This window comes from Plecotus auritus (genome assembly GCF_963455305.1).
Source record: "Plecotus auritus genome assembly, chromosome: 12".
Lineage (NCBI taxonomy): Eukaryota > Metazoa > Chordata > Mammalia > Chiroptera > Vespertilionidae > Plecotus > Plecotus auritus.
The window spans coordinates 24,713,074-24,736,358 of NC_137778.1; the positions used below are offsets into that span (position 1 = coordinate 24,713,074).

Here is a 23,285-nt window from a genome sequence, read left to right on the forward strand (position 1 = left end):
AGGGCACTGGCGTAGGAGATGCTGGTATTAGAGATGCTCAAATGAGCTCTGAGGTCAGGACTCAGATAAGCAGGTTTATAGGAGGCAAGCCAGCCTACCTGGGCAACAAAGGTCCCCTGCCACTCGTGTTGCTCTTCAACAGAGTCAGGGCTGAGGTAGGAAAACAAAGTAAAGCACAAAGGAAGGAAGGGAGAGTGAGAGAAGCCCTTTGCAGAGTAGTGCCAATAGTTTATGTCACACTGCTCAGCAACATACCTTATCTGGGACACAATAAGCTCCAGCCAACTTGAGGCAAGCCTTGGCCCCTGTGCCCACACTGTCACATCAGACTTCACTTGCTTCCCTGGGTATTCATATCTTTCCCTACAATAGAGGGAAGTCTGCAGACTTCCCAAGAGTTCATAGACATCCTCTCCAGTTCAGAGCATCCGCCACACACTGAGGTGACATGGGCGACCCGGCAACTCACAACACATTCTGCAGACTCAAGAGTGATGAAAGGCCACTCACACTTTGAAATGCCTCCTGAAAGGCAGGCCGAGCTTGGGTACTTAGATGTGTCACATCATTTTAAATTTCTCCAACTTTGAATGGTGGAAAGCAACCTGCCCTCATGGCCTGGCTGCCTTTAGTCAAGGCTGGAGGGGAGTTCCACGTGCCATTAGCCGCATCCTGATCTTCACAAAGAGACAGGGAAAGGAGGAGGCATCCTTAAGATACCAGATTGCTGGAGTTCAGCTGCTCACTGGATGGCACCTGTGCTGGCAGATTCTGTCCCCCAGTGGTCCGTGTTTCCTTAGTATTTTGTAGGCATCACACTTAACCTCACCCCAAAGTCACAGTGGCCTCTTATGTCTGTCCTCCCATGAGCCTGGGGCACCTCGGAAAGGGTTGGGTCTTCCCCCAGGAACCCCCAGCCAAGCACAGAGCTTGGCTCATAGTGAGTGATAAGTGCACCTCAAAACTGAGCTTGGCTTCCTCCCATCTCTGTCCTTTGATTCTTGGGCCTTTCCTCCTCCTCCTTTTCATCTTTTCTCACCTCCCAATCCCAGGCAGACTAACAGAGGCTGAGGGAAGACTGTAGAAAACCAGGCTGGTACCCCAATAAAAGGCTCAGTGCTCTTAATGTTCCAATTCCACTTTCTAAGAACCCAGAATTTTCTCTGGGTACTCCCTTTGTACTGCTGTGCCACATCCCTCCTTCATAAAGCAGGTGACCCTCTCGGGCCCATTATCTTCCTATGCAGTGCCTATAGCTCAAAATCTTTCTGTATCTCTATGAGGCACAATGTGGTACGATGGTTAAGGTCCTGCTCTCTAGACCCGGGTGGCCTTAGTTTGAATCCTGGCTCTGCCATTAATTAGCTGTGTGAACCTGGATGAGTTCATCAAACCCGCTATGCCTCAGTTTACTCACTTATATAATGGAAGAGATAATAACACTGTTTATCTTACATAGTTGCTTTGGAGATTAAAATAATTCATGCAGAGCCATCAAGCTGTGTGGGAACTTAGTGAGCACTAGTATTTTTGCTATTATGATTTTTAATATTGTGAGGAAATCAGAGATGCAAATATTTTCAGGCATACGGGCTCAGTACTTACATCTTCAATGTCCCTATTTTCTCCAAAGCTTCCTCCTTAGTCTGCAAACAGTTTCCAGTCTCTCCTATCCTAAATAAAACGTGCCTTCTACTCTCTCTCTACCTTAAGCTGTTTCTCTCTCTCCTTCTTTTCTGTCAACATCATTAAATGAGTAATCTCCACTTAAAATCTCCACCTCCTCACCTCCCATTCATGCCTCAATCCACAGCAATCCGTCTCAGCTCCCACCGTGCCACTAAAACGCTTCTCACTAAAGATCACCAACAACCTCCCTAATGCTGCATCTAATTGCCTCTTGGTCACTTCTGACCTTATTGACCACTCACTTTTTCTTGAAGTGTTTTCTTCATTTCTGAGATACTGTTCTTTTCTAGTTGTAACAGGCAACTTTTGTTACATTACACTAAAGTATTGATCTCCAGATCTCAGTGGCTTATAATGAAGGTTTTCCATTATGCTCACATTTTTAGTCTGAGGGTTAAAAGTATCTCTGTTCCTCATATGTTCTTCTGGGGATCCAGGTGGATGAAACAGAGGACCTTCTGGTCCCCCCTAAGACTTCTGCTTGTGTGTTCATCACCTTTACTTCTGCTTGATTGGGCAAAGCAAGTCACATGACCCAAGCCTGACATCAAAAGATCAAAGTCACACCTCCTACTTTCAATGAGCAGGGACATGGACATGCAGTGATCTTTCAGGAAAGACAGCAGATATTAGGAAACAATAATACAATCTGGTTTTCTTTCCAATAGCTTGCTCTCAGCCTCTCACTGGATCATGTCCATCCACTTACTTCCTAAGTGTCGGTGCTCTCCTGAGGTCTCTCTGCAGGTAACTCAATCCATGCCCTTACCTTCAGCAAGTGCCTGTGTCCTTGTGACTTTCATATTTCTGGCACAGACCATCACTGGACATATTTAGTGGTCCCTTGAACTTAAAATGTCCAAAATTCAACTCCTTTTCTTACCTTCCTATTCCTTCATTCTCCATCATGGTTAATGACAATGTTGTTGATCCAAATGTCTAAATCAGAAATGTGGAAAGCTTCATAGTTTCTCCCTCTTCTTCCCATCCAATGAGTCAGCTACTCTCCATCCTACCCTTACGATAAATCTCTGTTCTCTTGCCCACTCTCTATTTACTCTGTGGTTATCTGAGTTGGAGCCCCTACTATTCCTTGCTTAAATATAGCAGTGCTTCTGTAACTGGCCTGCCTGCTCTGTCACTCTTCACTTGAATCCATCTCTGCATTGCAGCATAAGGTATCTGGCCCACTCTGATCTTTTCCTCTCTGATCTCCAAAGTGAGATCCACTCCACCCTGATCGTCTCTGCTTAAGAAACATCAAAGGCTCTCCCATCCACCTGCAGTAAAATTCATGCTCCATATTATGCAATCAGGCTGCTCACAGCCAGGATCCTGCTGGTCTCTTCAGCACCCTGTCCTGCTACTCAGCGTCTTGCACACTCCTCATTGGCTGGACTGAACTTGTCAGCAGTGTCAAAATGTTTCTCATTCCAGGTATTTACTCAAGCTATTCCCTCTGTCCAACTGCTCTTATTAATTTTGTTTGCTGAACTGCCACTGACCCTGGCAGATCCAGTCTTCACACCTTTCACAAGACCTTCTTCAGCCTTGCCCATTCCCTTGCCCCACTCCACAACAGGTAACAGCATCCTTTGTTATAACATCAGTCCCATCACATTGCCACTCATGTCTTCCTCTTCTATATAGATTAGGAGTTCCCAGAGCAGGGTCTGAATTCTTGTCATCTTTGAAATTGCTCAGGAACGAACTCAGTATATGCACATTAGATGGATACTCAGTAAATGTTTGTTGAGGGAATGAATAAGCAAACGAATGACACGTCCAGTCTGTGTCACATTAATACAATGGTCAACTTCTTCCACTTATTTTGGTTTTACTCTCCGGCTGCTTGCTGGCCCTAGGACATGCAGTCTTCTTCTTAAGTTAGAGAACGCATCTCTTGCCTTCATGTTAAAAGGGGTCCCTCTCGCAGCCCCCGCCTCCCCTCCGCTAGCAGGAATCTGACAGTTCTAGGCATGTGGGATTCCTTAGCAAACTTCCCTTTCCCAGAGCCTGTCTCTCCTCTGTAGCTGCACTCCTGCTCTCCAGCTTTTTTAAAAATATATTTTTATTGATTTCAGAGAAGAAGGGAGAGGGAGAGAGAGAAACATCAATGATGGGAGAGAATCATTGATCGGCTGCCTCCTGTTCCCCTCCCCTCCCTCCCCACCACCCAACGGGATCAAGCCCGCAACCCAGGCATGTGCCCTGACCCGGAATCAAACTGTGACCTCCTGGTCATAGGTCAATGCTCAGCCACTGAGCATGCCAACCGGGCTGCCCTCCAGCTTTTATAAGAGGCCCCTGCTGGCCAGCTTAGCCACTCCTTAGACTCTCCCCTGGCCCCCTCTAAACCTGGATTACATCATCACTCTTGCTGCCTCCACTTTGCTCACTGTTTCCTTTTCTTTCCATCTCTGCCAGGACTAGCCATGTACTTTGCAGGGGGCCCAGTGCAAAAGGAAAATGCGTGGCCCTTTGTGCAAACATTTTTAAGAATTTCAAGATGGCAACTGCAAAGCAGGAAGCCAAGCACAAGCAAGGGACCGTTCTGAGTACAAGGACCTGTGAGACTGAGCACATTGTCATACCCATGCAGGTGGCCCTCAGCTCTGCCACCCAGTTGCAGGCTGAAGCCACATGCAGAAAATCAAACGGGGAATATATCAACTCTTTAGCATAATGAGTTAGCAAGGGTGAAGAGAGGCACGTTTTTGCCTGCATGAGGGCAAAAAAGCATTGGAGTGAATTTGGTGGAATAAGTTAAATCTGAATAAGTTCTTTAATTAATGCAGATAGAAAAAGGAAATTTAAAAAACTGTGTGTGTATTATATATAGGATTAATATGTATCATTGTTTGGTAAGTAGAGGGTTTGGACCAATGCCATATAGAAATTATTTTAAAAGTAAGAATAAGCTTTCTCATTACACATATTTTGTAAGTATGCAGAACTTGCTTGTCATTGTTTGCATCAAATGAGGAGACGTAGGGTGACGATAATTCCGCGGCCCGGGCATGTGGGAGCAGAATGCCTTTATCCTCTATTAGCACCCTGCCAGATGGTAGAAGGACAGGTGACTGGCCTAGCCAGCAGAATTTGAGAGCTTATTCATTGATTCATTCATTTATTCAACTAAACATTTATTTATTAACCCATTTCATACCAGTGACTCAGATTCAGAGGTGTCCTCAGAGCAAGGGCAGTGAGAGATCAGATTGGGGGGCTGACCCCCAGAGCTGGAGATGGTCTAAGTCAGTGGTCGGCAACTCATTAGTCAACAGCCAAATATCAACAGTACAACAATGAAATTTCTTTTGAGAGCCAAATTTTTTAAACTTAAACTTCTTCTAATGCCACTTCTTCAAAATAGACTCGCCCAGGCCTTGGTATTTTGTGGAAGAGCCACACTCAAGGGGCCAAAGAGCTGCATGTGGCTCATGACCCGAAGTTTGCTGACCACTGGTCTAAGTGTATCTAATCCCACACAGTGCCCCTTCCCAGCCCACTGCAAACTGACAGTGAGATGCCAGCAGGGATGGGGCAAGGGCCCTGGTGGAGATGCAGGGCTGAGAAAGGGAGGGCCTGGGTTGGGTGTTGAAGGAATTCTTAACCTCTTTTTGTCTATTTCCCCTTCCTCCAGCCTAACATTAATTCGTGCAGTTGAGGGAGGCTCTTGGCTCCTGAGATTTGCCCCAAGCTGAGTACCACCGGGCTGCTGCCAGTTGTCACAGTCTTGCTCTAATGCTGGGAGATACTTGGCAGCAAGCCTTGCATATCTACTGTACCTCCCAGTTTACAACCATCATCTCATTTTGATCCCCACAATAGTCTTTTTTGCTAAATATTAAATTGAACCATATGAAATTGCCACTTATGTAGGTCAAATATAGTCAAATGTTGGCAATTTGAAATGTTTCAATCTAATACTGAGAATCCCCATTATTATCTTCTCAGTGACAGAGATGAGAATTTAGAGAGGCTTTAGCAATCTCACAGAGCCAGGCATGGGGTTTGGACCCCAAGCTGTACTTGAACTCAGATTCATGCTGTTTCTGACCTGTGGTGTCCCTTTGATGTAAATGATAAGTCAGCCTCATGCAGACACACTCAGGTTGGGAGTCTCATGTTAATGTGCTTTAACTCTCCCTTTTTCCTCAGCCCTAGATTCAGTAATGGCTCTTTGTACAAACTCATTCATTTTTAATCAGTTGACTGTAATGATTTGTTACAAATGATCTTTAATTCTCCGCTGCGGTTAATCAGAACTGAAAGGCACTTTTCCTGTTATTTTATTTGGATAGGACTCTTAGTGAAATACTCGCCTGCCATTCCTTAATCACTTGTTTGTTTTCCCTCTGCACACAGTTGTCAGCAGCATGCAGCACTATTTAATGTGTGCGTTTTTCCTTTACCAAGTAGACTCCAAGCCTAGCCTTAGGTGCAGGGAGCTGAGGGTCTGCGCTGTGGACTTTGCTGTGGTGTGATGCTGACACTCTTCTCTTGGCAGCACAAAGTAGGGTACTGAGGATATGCCAACCTATATACAGGCGATTGCAACACAACTTGGCAAGATTATTATGAGAGTGCATGGTGGAGGGGAGAAGAGGTAGGGGGAAGGCACCTAACCCTCCCTGGAGAGCCAGGAAGTCTTCCTGGCAGAGGTGACTCCTTGGAGGATAAATCTCAATCAGGTAGATGTTTCTAGGCAGATACAATAGCAGATAGTGAGAGTGTGGGGGTTGGAAATATGCAAGGAGTTGGCATGCCGAGATGAGGCAGGAGAGGATGGCAGAGAGAGTGAGAATCAGGGAGAGTAGGGGAACCAGATCATAGAGGTCCTTGGACACATCTTAAACCTTGAGAGGTTTAAGAAGGGAAATAACCTGAGCAGATTTACTTTAGAAAAAAATCTTCTGGGAGGAGTGTGGAGAATGGATTAGAAGAGGGCTGAGAATGGAGGCAGGAAGCCCCAGGGGAGGAGATGAAATAGGCAGGGTATGCTAGGGCCCCAGTGATGGGCCCCACTGGTGGGACAAGTGGGCAGATCAGAAGTGAAGGTGGGGCTGGGAGGAAGGCTGGGAAAGAGGAAAGGTGCCAAAGGTGAAGTTCTAGTTTCCCTCTTCCAGGGCTGGGGCTCTTGTTTGCTGTCCAAGAGACCAAATCCTTGAGCTGCAGGCCAGGGTTCCCTGCAGGCAGGAGGGGCTGCCACTGCAGACACTGCAGGTGGGGCTCCTTCCTGAGGCAGCTGGAATCTGCTTAGTGTGATCTCCCAGTGATCCTGACCAATGAAAGGAAATTGAAAATCTTTCCTTTCCCCTCACCACCCCTGTTTGGGGTTTCTGGTCCTGCTGGGAGTCAGGCCTTGGTACTGAGGGATTCTGGATGGTTACCTTCCAGATTCATTTTGTCTGAAATGTGATCAGCGATGCCTCAGAGAGAAACACTGTGTTTGGCTGCGGGAGAGGAGAAGCCCACCTGAGATTTCTTCCACAGCCCGTCTGTGGCAGGACCCACAGCTTCAGAATGCAGGGAGGTCACGTGGAGCCTCCGTTTTCAGGGTGGCACATCAGTGTGGTGAGAGGAAGGAATAGATGATGAGGGAATTGCCATGGCAATAATGTGGTCTGACTATAAAAGCCAAAAACAAAAACCAAATCCAGTACCAGCTCCCTTCCACTCTATATTCCAGACCCACTTACCAGCTCAAGCCTCCTTTGCTGACTTCCTGTCAAAGCACACAAAGTGTGATGTACGTTAATTTGCATTATCTCTGTGGTTTTTTTGTTTTTTTTAATTAAAAAAAGATTTTTATGGCTTTGCCATAATCCCTTTATCCTTTTATGTTCTCCACGGCTATCCTTAAATCCTCTTCTCCCTTGGTGACCTAGACCCGTGGTCGGCAAACTGCGGCTCTCGAGCCACATGTGGCTCTTTGGCCCCTTGAGTGTGGCTCTTCCACAAAATACCATGGCCTGGACGAGTCTATTTTGAAGAAGTGGCATTAGAAGAAGTTTAAGTTTAAAAAATTTGGCTCTCAAAAGAAATTTCTATCATTGTACTGTTGATATTTGGCTCTGTTGACTAATAAGTTTGCTGACCACTGACCTAGACCAATAGCTAGTTTATGCTATAGTGTGAGTGACTTGTGTGTTGGCTTAAAATGCAAGTATCTCTGGGAAGGGCAAATAGTAAGACAAAGGTATGAATCTATTGGTAGAAATGTGAGTTTCAGAAACAGGAACTTGTCAGGTTTTGTGAATACCTTCTAGTCATAGCACATAAGCAACTGCCTGGCCTAAGGATGGGCCATCTTAGTTCTGGCACATTCCCAGGAGGAACTGGGAGGTTTCTGTAAAACTTCAATCATGCAAGAAGGTCTGTGCTCCTCTTCGATCTCACTCTGAGATTCAGGAGCTACCAAGCCTCTGCACAATTGGTTCTCTGTTTCTAGAAAGGGAGGCTCTTTCTCATTTCTGAGCTTTGGTGCTTCCGTCTTCTCCGGATTCCTCTCCCTATGAGCCTTCTCGGACTCCATGCTTGGGCTTCCAGGATGCTTTGCTCACCCTTCCATACACTCTTGGCGCAGGGGCCATGTGGAACAATCTACATACACACGACTGAGTCTTCCCTGTGGACTGTGAGCTTCTTTTCAAGGGCAGGAGCCATTTCTTGCTCAGTGGTTTTTAGTTCCAGCAGATAATGAGTGATCAGTAAATACTTTTTCTTTTCCTCCCGCCCTTTGCCTTTCCTTCCCTTTGCTTTCTTTTCCTGGCCAGGGGTGAAGTCAGATGACTGCAGTGTGGGAGGCTGAGTGGGCTTGTTTGGGAGCATCCCTCCAGCATTTCTCAAGGATATACTGCCCTCTTATGCAGGCTCTCCCGGGGAGACTGATGACAAAGTCACTATTTGTATCTCCAAGAATCTCAGTGTCGGCTCAAATATAGATGTAAGGGGGAGATGTTGATAGCATGGTTTCCTTTTAGCCCAGGTCGGGCTTTGTACTGAAAACCCACCACTGGGGGGACTGGCCAGCTCTGACAGGGTGAAATCTGAGGGTTTAAGGAGGCTCCCAATACTCTGCATCAGGTTCTTGAGTATAAACCCAACATCTAAGATATTTTTGGCCTCAATTCTGGCTTTTTTTTTTCTTTCACTAAGGAGAGCACATGTCTTAGGACAGGAAATTACCCTGGTGATAGATGTCTAACAAATGCAATTAGGGCCCAGCTAAGTGCTCTTCGAGGGGTGCCCTTCCAGTGTGGCGGTCCAAGTTTGGTGGTTGCTTAACAACCGTGTACCTGAGACCTCCTGGTAATGAAGCATTTGTCTCTGTCAGCCTTTGGCCACCAGAACTTTCTGCTCCCTTTAGATGCAGACAGACTGCTGGCCAAGAGGCAGGAATGGCAAATGGAGCAGGGAAGAGACAGAGGCGGGGAGGGCTTCTCCAGAATAAGAAAAGCCAGCTGGGCCAAAGGACACGCCATGGCTCCCACGGTGAGGCTATAACAGGAGTTAGGAGTGGAATGGCAGCAGGTGAGGGCAGGTGTCTTCCATGGCTGAAAAATATTAAGTGTTTGGAATATCAAGTGTTTGGGGGCTTTGGACAGATAAGAAAAATGGCCCGGATAGTGCTCTTGAGGTATTTGTTCTGTAGTTGGGAAGGCCAAGAACATCCTATCAACTTCCGGACCACAAACTCCCATCTGGCTCAGCCACACACAAACACATGAGGTAGCACATTCAATACTGACTCATCTGTGGAGATAAGGGGAGGCCAAGGGAGGCCAGCCATCTGCATCCTGCCTGCCTGAGCCCGTAATCAGCTCTGCCACTTAGGAGCAGAATGACCTTGAGCAGATTCCTAACCTCTTGATGTCTCAATTTCCTGACTGTAGAATGGGGGCAGTAACAGTACTTTACTCTCAGGCTTTTAAGGGGCTCCGGCAGGGCCACGTATAGAAAGCCCAGGGCCTGGACCACTGCAGTGTCAACACAGGTCCGTTCCTTCCTCCCCGCTTAAGCCAGGGCTAATTCACCTTTTTAATGCCCTGGACCTCCCCCACCCCTTTGGAAGCCTAGTGATGCATATGAGACCCTTCTCAGAATATGGTAATGGTTTAAATGTGTAAGATAAAATATATAGGATTGCAGAGAAAACTGCATTTTTATTGGAATGCAGTTATCAAAATACTAAAAAACCCCACAAATTTTCTATATGGTAATATATAGGCTTCTTTATTAACGCAGTAAATAACAAGATCTGCTGGCGGATCTAATAACTACCGTAATTTTGAAATAGTAATAAGCTTAAACAATATTTCAACATATCTGCACCAACTATAATGAGATATAAAAATATCTGTGATTTCTATTGGTGACAAAATTACAGTTATAGCTAATGCTACTGTGACTTGTTGCCCATGTTCAAAATGAGAGAAATTGCTAAATTTTGGTTAGAGCTTAGGAAAAATAAAGATGGAATTTTTTTTTCATCTAAGTGCATGGGCTCTCTGTGGACCCCAGGCTAAGGACCATGGCAATAAGACTTTGTAACATAAGTGATGCCATACTTCCTAAATTGTTAAAATAACATTTATTCTCTCATTACTAAAGCAAAATACAAACATAACAGAAAAGTTAAGAAATACAGATGAAGTGGAAAAAGACAAAGGGAATAAAAACATGCCCCAGAGAAAACCACTGCCAATACTTGGTGTAGCAGTTTTTGCCTTTTAAGACATGAAGCACATTGCTAATCGTTATTCGTGCACTGAGTCGGCTCCACCTAGGGCTGTAGATTGTGGTTTCACCCACAAGATTGTCAAGGCAAAGGGGATGCTTAGTAAGGAACCAACTCAAAGCACCAGGAATGTAGGCTGAAAACTACGCAGAGCCCAGTGATGGAAAAGGTGCTCCTGCCCTTGACAGCACAGCCACCCATGGCAGGGTGAAGGAAGCATCAGAGCGAGGCAGTATTTCATCTTTTCTTATGGCTCAGTAGTGCTCCACTGTGTATATGTACCACCTCTTCTTTATCCAGTCCTCTATCAAGGGGCACTTCAGTTGTCTCCATGTGTTGGCCACCATGAATAATGCTTCAATGAATATAGGGATGCATACCTCTGTTTGTGAATAAATATTGTCAAATTGTTCACGTAGGTACCCAGAAGCGGGGTTGCTGGGTCATGTGGATACTCTAGTCTTAATTTTTTGAGGCACCTGCATACAGTTTTCCATAGTGGCTGTACCAGTTTACATTCCCACCCACTTGTGGCAACATGGATGGTTCTTGAGAATATCATGCTAAGCGAAACAAGTCACACAGGAAAAGTTAAGAACCGTATGATTTCACTCATATGTGGCATATAAAACTAAAAGCAACAAATGAACAGACAAGAAAAACAACAAACAGAAACTCATAGACACAGACAACAGTATGGTGTTTACCAGAGGGCGTGGGGATAGTAAAGGGTAAGGGGTTCAAATATATGGGGGTGGCAGAAGATTTGACTTTGGGTGGAGGGCACACAATGCAATATACAGATGATGTATCCTAGAAATGTATACTTGAAATCTATATATTCTTATTAAACAATGTCATCCCGATGCATTTAATTTTTTAAAAGCTATTAAGGCAAGAAAAAAAGAAACAGAGCTAGGGTGCTCAACAGTGCAGCGGACATGTCGGAATCTTCAGCCCCACCACTAACCTCAGATCTCTTATTAGACCTGATGAATTATCTCTAGTTGAAATCATGAGTTGTGAGTAATGGAAGTTACTCAGTTGATGAGGGATACTAACTGACTCTACTCCAAATCTACCAGGTGTTCAGATCAGATCCCTAACACTTATAGGCACATAACCCATCCTATATAATAAAAGCCTAAGATGCTAAGTGTCTGGTTGTCCAGTTGTCTGTTCAACCAATCAAAGCATAATATGCTAATGATATGCTAAGGCTGCTCAACTACTCGCTATGACGTGCACTGACCACCAGGGAGCAGACAGTCGACCAGTCGCTATGATGTTCACTGACCACCAGGGGACAGATGCTCCAACCAGTAGGTTAGCTTGCTGCTGGGGTCTGGCTGATTGGGACTGAGCAAGATGGGCTGTATATGCTCTGGAGCCCTCCTGCGGTCCCTTCCCAGCTGGCCAACCTCCCACGTCCCTCCCTGGCCCCAATCGTGCACTGGTGGGGTCACTCGGCCTGGCCTGTGCCCTCTTGAAATTTGGGACCCCTTGGGGGGTGTTGGAGAGCCGTTTTCGGCCTGATCCTGCACCAGAGGGACCCCACTGGTGCATGATTTCGTGCACCAGGCCTCTAGTTTAGAAATAATGATGATGCAGTAGCACTGAATCTAGTAGGTTATCATTCAATTTATAGAAACACACATGTCTGGCCGGAGCAGAAACTTCATGCTGCCCACATAATCCCCTGTGGGGACAGTGTCTCTGGCATGAAAGGGTGGTCTGACATATGTTCAACTGTCCCCAGTTAGCCCTAGAAGAATGGCTTGTCTAGTCTCTGTTAAATGATGCCCGTGGAGAACCCACCATGTGTGACTTCAGAACACAAAGGAGGCCAGGCCTTAGCTTACTTTGCCTAAGACTAACCCCCTCCGTCCCCACCCCAGAGAACTCAGTCCCATGAGCCCTTCAAGCAGTGGCCAGTTTCTGGGCCCCCTACTTGCCATCCCTCCTGTGTGCACATGAGGTTGTGAAGCCACCATCACCAAGTTAGGGTCCTGCTGCACCTCCTGGTTAGAACTTCTGGGATATGGAGCCAACAGCACTGTAGCATCATCAGAAAGCACTTCCCTTCTCTCCTCCAGCTCAGACCTTAGAGCACAGTTCTCTTCTGGCCTTCACACACGACCTTCTTTGATGGTGAGGAGAAGGGTGTTAATGAAATGCTGCCCGCCTTGTTGGCATAGTTGTCAACTGTGATTGCTTTTCTGGAGGGACCTCACTTTTTCTGAGCCTAAAGATCAGAGCACAAGGTAACAGGCCAGCTGAGTGTCTGAGTGCAAGGCATCACCAGGTTTCAAAGTGCTTTTAATAAAACAGTGTGGAAAGGGTGCATGCTCATTTTGGTTCCCCATTGGGTCACTCAGTTAAACCTGGGAAAACTTGTTCCACCCTGACCATATTTTCCATTAGTAATAATGATGAAAGGTAATTAGTGAGCCTGTCAGACACCTGCACCTCCACTTAATTAATTGCTAATTAAGATATGAGAGAACCGCAGTGTCTCTCACATGTCCTGACTTTATTAAACATCAGCAAATCTTTCGCAGGGGAAAAAGACACAAAACATAAATTGCCAAGGCTGAGCCGCTCATTTGGCTTGGAAACCAGGGGAGAAAGACTGACTCTTGGTTAGAGTCCTTAAACCACACCACTCAGGAGGTGGAATTAGGAGGAAAGTTTTGAGCTCCTACCTTCTCCCATGCACTGAGTTAAAGCCTTTTATATCTATTTTCTAAGTTAATCCTCATAGCAGTCCTATAAGGAAACGTTATTGTTCCCATTTTACAGATTAGAAAAGGAATTAAGTACATATCTTTTCCAAAACTGTATGGCTGGCAAGAGCTAGAATTTGAGCCAAATCCCATGTGCTTACATGTGTTGTTTCATAGAAATACAAGAAACAGAAATGCTTTCTTCCAGGTCTTTATCATTATTGATGAAGGTAAAAAGCATTTGTGTTAGCTAGCCTTCAAGATGACTCCCAATTAATTTTTGCTTTCTAATATTCATACCCTGTGTTGTCTCTTCCCTCTTTAAATAGGGCCAATCTGTGTAACCAATAGTATGTTACAGAAATGATGGTAAGGAAGGTCATACAAGACATTGCAGCTCCCACCTGACTCCCTCTGATTGCTCATCCTGGGGAAAGCCAGCCATCTTGTGAGGACACTCAAGCAGCCCTGGAGAGGCCTATGTGGGTGGCCTCTTGCAACACCCAACATAATGTAAATGAGCTACTTTGGAAGCAAATTTTCAGATGACAATAGCCCTCAGTAATATCTTAGCTGAAATTTCATGAGAGACCTTGAGCCAGAACCACCCAGATAATCCACTTCTAAGTTCTTGACCCACGGAAACCATGAAATAATTAATTTTACTGTTCTAACCCAGTGAGTTTGGGGGTACATGGTTATGCAGCAACAGATAATTGAACAATCATGAACTTTCCACATATTGCTGGTTTGCAACATCTTTCCCATACCAGTGGGTCAGAGAAATCCTTTCAAGAAACATTCAAACGTGTGTGCCTGCAAGTAGAAGCCCCAAACTAGAGTCATTCAAGGTCTCTTCAGGTGGGAGAGCTTGTGAGTTTAGGAGCTGGATATGAGTGAGATCACTAACAGTTGTCTCAGTTCCCCATTTTCTCATTACGATGAGTAGGTACAATTAGATAGCCATTCAAAATCTGATCCATTTTCAGCAACTGACTTCTGTGAGAATTAAAAATACATATAAATAGACAATACTTTCGTATATTGGGTAGTTTGTATAGAGAGCTGATCAGTATCCTTGCAATCACATGGCTATTACTGGAACATGTCCAGCTATTTGCAGAAAACAAACCTAAACCAACCAAGTACCAAGGTGTATGCAGACTATCAAAATGAACTGCGCCGTGAAGTTGGAAACCTCTGCAGGTTTCGGTTGCTGTGTCTCACCAACTCACCAGGGTCTTTCTTCTGCTGATGATGCGCCAAGACCAAAGGGGAAGAAACACAGGGCCTTGGAGAAAATCTGTGCTTGGAGTCAGCAGGGCCTCCTGGGCTGCACTCTGGGATGCCCAGATCCACGGATCCTGCCTGGGCCATCGGGGGCAGGGACCCCATGTGAAAAAGTCCAAGCCCAGCCCCTTGGGGTCCTGAACACTCAAGCAGTAGAAGAGGGATCAACATTGGATGAAGAAAGAAAATAAGCTCATTTTTGGGGCACATTTCATAGGGAAACTTTTTTCCCCAGTGATGAGCTATTTACAGTGGTCGGCAAACTCATTGGTCAACAGAGCCAAATATCAACAGTACAACGATTGAAATTTCTTTTGAGAGCCAAATTTTTTAAACTTAAACTTCTTCTAACACCACTTCTTCAAAATAGGCTCGCCCAGGCCGTGGTATTTTGTGGAAGAGCCACACTCAAGGGGCCAAAGAGCCGCATGTGGCTCGCAAGCTGCAGTTTGCCGACCACTGAGCTATTACAAGTTGACCCCAGAAAATGGAATGAAAAAAAAGGTTGGGCACTTAGCGGGGAAGTGCAGGTGAGTGAGTGGGTAGAGAGAATGGACAGAGAGAGCTTGTCAGTTTGCTGAGGTTGCCAGGGAGCCAGGTCAACATACTCCTTAGTCCTGTGTGTGTGCGTACATCTCTTGTGGTTCCATGTCCCCTCTCCCTCCTCCCACCCCCGGAAGTGTGTAGGTTAAAAGGATTTGGGAGCATGCATTCTGCGTTTGATACTTATCTCTGCTGCTGATTCTGGAACTTGGTGCCGCAGGCATACTTGCCCACACTGTGACACAGCCGTGTCAATTTTTGTTATAATAATTCTTCCCCTTGTCACCGTTTATATGAAAATCTACTCCAAGAAAAGGCCTTTGTGTGGTGTCTGTTCAGGGCTGTGTGGCTTGTTGCTCAGGTGAAATGGATCCGTTAGTGAGGTGCTGCAGGTTGCATCACAAGGACCAGCATGTGAGGTGCATGACCTCAGGAAGCTCGGCACACACTTGCTCGAATTCAGTGTGGCCATTGTGCAGCCCACAGTTTGAATCCTGATTTTTAAAGCTGATGAAATGGAAATGCACCCAGGACTGGGACACGGGAGTCCTGCACTCTAGCTCTAATTCTCTAAATGACTGTGTTTGGTGCCTGCTTCCCTCAGTGACTTCATCCTGTTATGGCTGCCACTCCCTCATCCCTCTCCCTCGTGGGCAGGGCTCCTTGAGGGCGGAGGCTGAGTCTTCTTCTTGTATGCCCAGTGCTTGGTGCAGGCCTGGGCACTCAGAAGGCTCTTAATAAATGGTTGCTCCCAATGACCAAAAACCTGATTGCACCACTCATACACACATATTTATGCATGTGGTTGTATGAGCATGAAGGAAAGTGCAAAAGTCTCCATTCCTTGCTGTCCACATGGCGGGGAGGGTGATGTGGACAGCGAAGGAGGGAGAGGAGGTTGAGAGGCAAGAAACAGAGAAGAAAATAAGGAGACTGCACTAAAAAAGGCTGGATGCATAATTTGGTCTTTGTTTAAATAAAGCTTGGGTATGTATGCATAAATAAATTAGGGGGAAATGATGATGTACATATGTTAAGTCAAAACAAGTTACAGAGTATTTCAGTTAAAAACTATAAATAAAACACCCCATATATCTTTATATCTATGCATAATTAGGTTTAAATGAGCAGAAGGGAGGGTGAATGTGCTGGGTGCTGTGGGGCACCCCCTAACTGAGACTATCAACCCACAGCTACTGGGAGTGTTGGCCTCTGTCAGCTCACAGCCAAGTTCCTGTTCAAGAGTTGCTCTCGGCCAAAGGGAGCTGCTTTGCCGGAGGTTGTGCCTGGCCCCTCTTCTGGGGGTTGCTCAGACCCAAAGACTGGTGGGGGTCAAAGGCCTTTCCCTTTTCAATGCAGAACAGCTCCCGAGCTCTTCTGGTCAGTTCCACTCCATGTACCTCCCTCCCTCCCCCCAGGAGAGGAAGTAGTGGGTGGAAGTAAACCTTTCATGCACATACACTGTCCTGGTCTCTTTCCTGGGAACCTGACTTATGACTGTGGCAGGATATGTACTTGTCTATGAATACGTTACCTCAAGGGCTGAGAATGGAAGGAAAGGATTAACTTTTCCTCTATCCATCTACATATGAATTCACTTATTACAATGAGCACTTAATTGCTTTTATAATTTTAAGAACATCATAGAAAGAAATTTAAAGTGCAGTAATATATGTGACTTGAGTGAATGAATGGCCATGCTTATATGTAGTTGGAGAAATAAGGATAAAATAGCACATCAAAGGTATCAATGTTTGATGAACAAAAATAAAGGGGATTTTGCCAACACTTTTGATGACTTTTGACTTAGTTGTTTCTAAAGAGATAGGACCAGCTTTCTAAGAGTGAGGGTACCACCTCACAGATAAAATGAGAGGAAAAGGGATCAGTGGCTGGAAGCAAGAAAGGAAGAGAGTTGTAATTTCATGGGAAAAGAGACTTTGTAATATCAGAGCTATCTGCCCGAAAAAAAGAGGCTGCAAATGACACTGTCCAAAGGACCTGTAACTCTTCCATTTCCTGAGCAGCCAGATTAGAATTGGAGAAGGAAAATAGCTGGCATTTTCCTGCAGCACCTCCCTGCTCTGGGCCCTGGCACACCATTGATAACCAGTCTCCCTCCTGGCAGCGATGCGGCCTTGGGATCTCACCCAGCCCCACTCTCTAGGCAGCCACTGTGGATGTGCTGGAGTATTCACCAGTGATAAAATCTATTCACCCCTCCAGAACTAAGTGATTTTTCCGCTTCCTCTAATTCCAAGGTTCCATCAGGTCCTCTGGGGAAGATTGATTTATTCAGGAATAACTTAGATCAGCAAGCCTATACCTTAGCCAAAGGCTTACGCCTTCAACCATTCAGTGCTACTTGATTTTTGCAAATACATCCTCTTTAGTCACTTCTAAATAAGATTCCTGAGGCTCATTGTGTTCTTTGGAGAGGGCTCAGAGGATTTGTGGGAAGCATGCCCTCGGCAACAGAATCATTCTGCTGGGGACTGTGTCATTGGTCCCTGGGAATCGTGTAGGGGTACCTGGTCCACGTTCTGCATAGGAGCCCTGCTTAAAGAGACAAACAAGTTGCTGGCATGGAAACTACCCCCTACAATCAATGTCACTGCTTCTTTGAGCTGTTGTGTGCTGGCACTGTGCTTGGGACAAGAGCTAAGAAGCAGCGAGCAGGACAGAGAGTCTGCCCTTGAGGGGTTAAGAGTCCAGAGAGAGAACAGCTCCAATGAAGAGCTGTAAAGTAAGTGGTGACTTTCTTAACATAGGAAGCCTCTGAGGTTAAGGACTTAAGAGGGCCCCAGGTTTAGCTTCCAGGGATGAGTGGCTTCCCAGAGGAAGTATCAAGCATTGGTCATAATCAGATCATCTAGGCAGGTGACTATAGCCACCTTCAAAGATCTCAGAATCAATTTGCTACATATAACACATTTCTGGATTTAGAATCATTCTGCAGAATTTTTGTCTTAAATATTTACCACTTTATTGCAAAACTATTAGGATTCATAAAAGAAGATAATTGAAACAAATAGAACTCTCTGGAGAGGGGAAAGTAACTTAATAAATAATGGTTTGCTTTGCTTTAGAAATCTGCATGCTGTATTGAAAAGAAGACGTGGCATTGGGATGGGAAGGGAAACCGAGGATCCTTGTTTTGAAACCGTAATATATTTCTTCCTGTTTCAGGTGGCCGTGTCATCGCAGCTGCACAGAGGCAGGCTCTCCAGGTGTTAGGGTTAAAGATCTGTGGGAAGAGAGAGCATCGAAGACACCATCACTAAAGGTACCCTTTCCTGTGACCCCTTTACTATCCATCATTGCAATAGCCAGTGTGAGGCTTTCACTAGGGCCTGCACATGCCCAGGGATCTGAGACTGTGTCTGCAACAATAGCCTGGGGACAGTCCCCTGCAAGGAGCGGGTCAGGAGCATTAGCTCACCCGGCTTCAGGCCGTCGTGGAAAAAGCTACAGAAAACCACGGTTTGGGCTTCTCATAAAATATTTCTGAAATGCATTTCATGATGTGGTTGGTAATAAAAGTGTGTTACTGTGCTCACCTCCACCAGGAGGCTAAACTTAATTCCCACCCAACCGCGCCCGCCTGGGCCGCATGAATCAGTCACTAAATTATTCACCAGCCTGACTCGAACATTTCTGGAGTTCCAAACCTCTTATAAACCATTATGAAAAAATATCCATCCCGTTATCTCTATCCATAACTATTTATATGGCTAGGGGAAAAACCTGTCGTTTTATTTCTTTTAATTTAAAGGCTTTCCTAATTCCTTTTTCACACCACATATATATGTCTAAAGAATTTTCAGGTTGAAATAATAACCTCTAAAAAATGGTCCGTGGGAGAAGGCTCTCAGATTCACAGAGCTGACAGGCATGGTGAATATTTTGCTCCCTTAATAACTCCCTGGCACTCAAACTTGATATGCTGAATTGGGAACTTTTCAAACTGGCCAGGCACTTTTTTTTTATTGTACAGAACAATGATAATATACCCACAGCCTTCTCTCTCAATTTGTTTATACAGTTGCTAAAGTTTGTTCTGGAAAAAACACATTTCCTTTCTCAGATGTACCATGAGTTCATTATCCATCTCTGTATAGCGATAAGAAGTCCCATGTTAAAATCAACACAGAGTATCCTAGTGATATCCTGCCTCACTTGGGGACACTTGACTACAGAGGACCCCAGGCCATTTAAACACTTTTGAATGTACAAACTCACCAGAGATATCATTGCATTAAGCTGGCTATCAGTCATTCAAACTTGAGAGTGAATTGCTTATTTTGGTGCTTCTAGGCTAAGAGCTGGTTGAGATTAAGTTCTCTGCAACCAAGCAGAGTTGGTATGGGGTGGACCCCATGACAACTAGGGGTGGTTGTCACAAGAGCATCATTGGAAATGCATTAAGATGGAGACCTTGTTACTTATTAGCACTCTGCTCAGACAAAGTATTTGTGTAGCTAAAAGAATATTTGACAAACCACTTGCATTGAAAGATTAAGGTCCTCTCCCCCCCAAGAGAAACTTGGTCAAGTGAAAATAGTGCTCTCTAACCTGACTTCCAAATAAGGTGGGTTCAGTGGGAGTACGAGATCTAGGGTGCTGTCATCCTCCTCTAAATCGACGTTGAATAAATATTTCAAGAATTTTGGTGTAAAGGTGAGACAAGTTATTAGCTTGGAGCACCCACATATTTTCATCCAGCCCTGGTATCTGAAGGTTTGGATGGAGGGGTTGGAAGGATAAAGGAGGGAGCCCAGACCCCACCAGGGGATCTGAGAAGCCGGTATGCAGGGGGCAGGCAGTAGGGAGAGAACCATCGTATCCTTTCTGGACAGAGCCTCACCCTACCAGTCCTTCCCAGGGCACCAATCCGCAGGCTGGATCAGAGAATGTTCTTGAAAGGCAAGGATGAGTCTGATGTTTAAAGAAGGGCCTATGACATTGTGATGTATAATAAGAAGTATATATTTGTCTTCATCCCATTTCTGGCACAGAGCTTCTAAAACATTGGCATTTCCTAAGTGTGATAAGAAAGATAAAGGTGTCTTGATATTTCAGCAAACACCTTTCACTATCGGGTGGGGAACCTTTTTTCTCCCAAGGGCCATTTGGATATTTATAACATCATTCGTGGGCCATACAAAATTATAACTTAAAAATTAGCCTGCTATACTTGGTCAAACATTTAATTAACTTACCCATTAAAACCTTGGCAGGGCCAGACCAAATGATTTCACAGGCCTTATATGGCCCTCAGGCCCCACATTCCCCACTCCTGCCTTATGTTAATGAGATGATGTTTGGAAATCCCCTAAAGATGGGGGCTGGTTGCCAAGGGACCCAAACATGTGATTGCAGGATTGACATTTTCAGTTCCTGATCTATGGGGGCGGGGGGGCTGGAGATTGAGTTAAATCACCAGTGGCCAATGATTTAATCAATCATGCCTATGCAATAAAGCCTCCATAAAAACCAAAAGGTTGGCGTCCAAAGAGCTCCCATGAGAACAGAGAGGCTCCTTTGATTGGGACCTCACCTTATGGGTCTCTTCATCTGGCTGTTGATTTGTATCCTTTAATATCCTTTGTAATAAACCAGTAATCTAGTGAGCAAATGGGTTTCCTGAATTCTATGAGCTGCTCTAGCAAATTAATGGAAACCAGAGAGTTGTGGGAACTTCCAATCTGTATCCAGTCGGTCAGAAGCAGAGGTGACAACCTGGACTTGTGATTGGCATCTACAGTGGAGGACAGTCTGGTGGGTCTGAGCCCTTGACCTGTGGAATCTGATGTTCTCTCTGGGTAGATGGTGTCGGAATTGAGTGTTGCAGAGAATTGCTTAGTGTGGCGGGGGGAACCCACCTCAGAATTGGTATCAGAATCAGATTGGTCATCCCAAAGCACAACAGAACCATAAACACCCCAGAGTTAAGTTCCATTTCAGTTTAGGACTAACAGTAGTCTTGTCAGACCCACGCTAGATGTGCGGGGCCTCCCTTGAAGCCAATTTACAACTGCCAATGGGTCTGGGCAGGGGTGGTGGGTCCTGCCGGCCTCCTGAGGGCGGGACTTCTCAGAAATCCACAGGATGCAGTGTTAGAGGTCATTCTCAGAAGCACCAGCTGTTGATGAAATCTCAAAGCCACCTCCTGGCATGGAGGTCAATCATTTTTCTCTGCTAACCCTTGTTACGTGTGTACACTGGAAATTACAGGAGAGCATGGATTGTCCAGAGGAGCCCTCCCCCCCTGTACTCACAGATGGCTGTTCACCAGCTTGGTCTGGTGTAGGAATAGCAGAGGTCATCCAGTAAGAAAGTGTTGGTTCTTGCCGACTCTTTAACAATTCAAACCAAGATGCACTTCCCAGGCTGCCTCCCTCAGCCTACTGCTCCCCTACTTTCCCTCCCCATGCATTTGAAAGCAGCTTACTTTAAAAGCTGATTAGATGAGCCCTTAATAACATTAGAATTTAAATGGCCCCAGATAGGCTTTTAGCTTCTTGCCAAATTGAGATAAATGTGATATTTGGGGAGCTGAGCTCCCAGCTTCAAGGCTGCTCTGGACCGCAGATGGGTTTTGAAGCAGTGTGTGTTACGTGCCCTTGAGTCAGCTCTGACTCCTGGTGACCCTATGAATTAGTGATGTCCATAATGTCCCATGCTCAACAGCCGTGCTTACCTCCTGTAGATTCATGCCTATGGTTTCTTTTATGGAGTCAATCTATCTCATATTTGGTCTTCCTCTTTTGCTGCTGCCTTCTGTTTTTCCCAGCATTATTGTCTTTTTCAAAGAACCCTGCCTTCTCATGATGTGCCCGAAGTAGGACAGCTTCAGTTCTGTCACTTTTTTGCCTCCAGCAATGTTTCAGGCTTAATTTCCTCTAGAACCCCTTGTTTGTCTTTCTGGCAGTCCAGGGCATCCATCGAGCTCTTCTCCAACACCACATTTTAGATGAATCAAGTTTTTTCCTTATCAGCCTTCTTCACTGTCTAACTTTCACATCTGTACATAGTAACTGGGAATACGAGGGTATGAATGATCTTAGCCCTGGTCTCTGTTGACACATCTTTGCCGTTGGGGACTGTTCCTAATTCTTCCATTGCTGCCCTTCTGAATCTCAGCCTTCTCTTGATTTTTGGCTGCAAGTCTTTATTTGAATTGATGATTGAATTGAAGTAACCAAATCTTAACAATTTCATTGTCTTTGTTGTTTGTGCTAAAGTTGTATATTTCATTAGTAGTCATAATTTTGTCTTCTTGCTGTTCAAATTCAGTCCTGCTTTGGCACTTTCTTCTTTCACTTTCATGAGAAGTCATTTCAAATCATGACTACTCTCTGCCAGTAAGATGGGGTCATCTGCATATCTTAAGTTGTTGATGTTTCTTCCAACAATTTTCAGTACTCCTTCCTCTGTGTCTAGCCCGTTTTTTATATGCTACAGTCTGCATACAGACTGAACAACCAGGAAGATAAAATGAACTTTTGTCTGACCCTGTTGTCTGTAGGAAACTACCTTCTCCCATGTTGTTCTGTAGCCTGAAATTGAGGGTATGTGCATCTACAAAGTGTCTTTCATCTCTAAGGGTCTAGGATTCTGTGTGTAGATGTGTCTTCATGATCGAAATTTTCAAGAAAAGGTAAGTTGAGGCCAAAGGACACAGGCCAGCATTAAAATCTGGGGGACAATCTATGGGAAAACTTCTCTCTGTACTCCCACACTCTCTGATAACTTTTAGTTCGAGGCAATAAACCTTTACTGAACAACTACTGTTTAGTCATTGAATACAATATTAATGTTGTGATTACCTGACTTTGGCTGAGAATAATACAGAATGATCAGAAGTATGAGTGTTTCATCTTGGTGAATATGCTCAGTCCCTCTGTAACTCTTACAGGTAGGTTCAGTGCTGGGAGGGGAAACCCACTCATCAAGCCATTGAGCTATGACCGCCTTCCAATTTAATACTCTTCTGGAAATTTTAGTAAAAGTAAAAAACAGAATGGAAAGAGGTACCGTGGGAAAGGGACCAAAAGTGAACATAAATGGATTGTTAAATGCTGAGGTGAATGGATTCTTCAAAATAAGTAAACAAAAACCCAGTTGTCTTTTCTTTCCCATCATTTCCCAACCAAACCAACTAACTGGTGTTTTTAGATTTAAACCTTGAGGTTCTTAAAAACATGGCTTGCCCTTTTGATGGGTTGGTCATTGCAGAAATGCCTGTGAATTTAAGCTTTCTTTTAGAAGGTTCACCAAATAATCAC

General features: G+C 45.0%; 1 protein-coding gene across 3 annotated transcripts in view; it reads left to right on the forward strand.

Moving 5' to 3' along the window:
• TNR (tenascin R) overlaps positions 1-23,285 on the forward strand; it is a 321,400-nt gene that overhangs the window by 162,008 nt on the left and 136,107 nt on the right. For all 3 annotated transcript variants that reach the window (XM_080648668.1, XM_080648669.1, XM_080648670.1), the window contains exon 2: positions 18,184-18,280. The gene's annotated coding sequence lies outside the window, so the exon portion shown is untranslated. The remainder of the gene's footprint in view (positions 1-18,183; positions 18,281-23,285) is intronic.